Here is a 2369-nt window from a genome sequence, read left to right on the forward strand (position 1 = left end):
GGTGTAGGAAAATCCACATATAAGTGGACTGCTGCAGTTCAAACCCATGTTGTGCAAGGGTCAGCTGTATATTTACACAAAAGTCTCTTCTGAAGAATGCATAGTATTTGAGTATATTGTCTATGTTATATAATTTTCAGGTAACCTTACCCTCAACAATATTTTAAGCCCTTAATAAGGAAGCCAGAAAGCAGAGTGACTTGTATGACTTGGCTTCTATTCAGGGCTCAGTGCAAACCCTGATTTACGATGTTCTGGTTTCTGTTTTGGGATATTCTTTCCTAAGATTATGATCTTATTCCCTCACTAGACACACAGCATTTGTTTCTAACTTCCTAATTTACTTAGAATTTGGGGTTTAGATGGGATCAGATTTGATTAAAGCATTAATTCCCAAACCATATTATATTTTGGAATTATTAAATAACTGGGGAAATTTTACTGATACCTGAGTCCTACCCTGGATCTGCTGAAATAAAATTTCAGGAATTGAGGACTACTAATCTATTTTTAAATGTTTCCCAGGTGGTTCTAAGGTAGCGAGCCTGGCACTTGAATTTGGCATCCACTGAACTAAAGCATTCTGTTTTAATTTACTACATTTCGTATAGTGCACAATTGTTTCAGAGAGTAAAAAGTTATTCTTCTCTAGCTATGCATTTTCCGTTGGTGGAAGAAACCAATATAGGTCATTTCCTTACATATGTTTCTAGAGGTACTGTGCATATATGAGAATATACTCACAGCACATGAATACATGTTCATGCTCTCACCATGCTCCCCTTCATTTACACAAATACTAGTATATACACATTTTTACGAACTTTGTTTTTTTCACTTGGAATTTGTTTTATAAAGAATTTTTTTTTTTTTTTTTTAACCAGGGTCTTGTTCCATCTCCTGGGCTAGAGTGCAGTGGCATTATTGTAGCTCACTGCATCCTCAAACTCCCGGGCTCCAGTGATCCTCCTGCCTTAGCCTCCCAAGTAACGGATACAGGCGCGTGCCACCATGCCTGGCTAATGTTTTTATTTTTTATAGAAATGGGTTCTCTTGCTCAGGCTGGTCTCAAACTCTTGGCCTCAAGCTCTCCTGTCTCAGCCTACCGAAGTGCTGGGATTACAGGCATGAGCCATTGTGCCAGCCAAAATGGTTTTTTTTATCCATGATAGCATAAACAATGCCTGTATTTCCTTTTCCAGATTCCCCAATTGTCCGCAGTTATCCACATCTATCGTTTTGTCTGTCTTTACATACAAACATGGTAATATGTGTACTTTTTTCCTGAACCATTTATAAATAAGTTGAAGACAAGATGCTTCATTACCCACTTAGATATGCTTCACTGTATGTTTTCTAAAAACAAGGATATATTTCACATACCCCATAGTTTCTCCAAAATCAAGAAATTAACATTGATTCGTCATTATAGACCCCATTAAAATTTCATCAGTTGTCCCAGTAATGTCCTTTGCAGGTCTATCCAGCTCTGGATTACTCATGGTGTTTGTCACGTTGTTGTATTAGCTTCAATCTGGAACAGTTCCTCGGTCTTTATTGTCTTTCATGATCTTGACATCTTTGATATCTCTGTATATAAGAAACCATAAATTCCCATTGATACCTCCAATTCCAGTCTTGCTCCACAGGGTTTATTTTAGCTTCCGACTTTCCATGTTTGTAGCTCCTTTGACAGTGAGAAGCTTCAATATATTTACTCATTTGTTCCATTCATTTATGAAAGACTATTCTGAAGACACCAACCATGTCGTCCCCTGCGCCCGTCATTACACAGGCTTTGATGAACCAGCTGAGCATCCCCAGATTCTTGGGGACTGGCCCTGATGCCAGTGATGACAGAGGCCATCGCACCTGGTCAAGGATCCTTCCCACGCTATGAGGCACTGCACCAACAGAAGGAACCAGTTCTTTTTTTGGCTGCATTTATTCCATTGTATCAGTGAGGGAATCACAATTTATTAATCAGTCTATTACTGATGTGTATAGATGGTCCTTGACTTAAGATGATTAGACTTACAATTTTTTGGCTTTACAATAGTGTGAAAGTGATACACAGTAGAAACCATACTTCAAATTTTGAATTTTAATCTTTTCCGGGGCCAGTAATATGCTGTATAGTACTCTCTTGTGATGCTGGGCAGTGGTAGTGAGTTGCAGATCCCAGTCAGCCACTTGATCACAAGGGTAAAGAAACTGATACTCTACAGTGCACCATGTTGCCAGCATTTTTGGGATATTTTGTGTTTTTGTATCCCATAGTATCTATAAAACACCCATTTTCCACTAATGTTATTTTTGTAAAATATTTTTATTTCAGATTATTATGGGGGTACAAATGATTTGGTTAC

General features: G+C 38.1%; 1 protein-coding gene across 1 annotated transcript in view; it reads left to right on the forward strand.

Moving 5' to 3' along the window:
- Window positions 1-2369, forward strand: part of MAT2B (methionine adenosyltransferase II, beta) — a 22689-nt gene that overhangs the window by 18666 nt on the left and 1654 nt on the right. The window lies entirely within an intron of this gene.

Source organism: Propithecus coquereli, unplaced genomic scaffold, assembly GCF_000956105.1.
Source record: "Propithecus coquereli isolate 6110/MARCELLA unplaced genomic scaffold, Pcoq_1.0 Scaffold102, whole genome shotgun sequence".
NCBI lineage: Eukaryota > Metazoa > Chordata > Mammalia > Primates > Indriidae > Propithecus > Propithecus coquereli.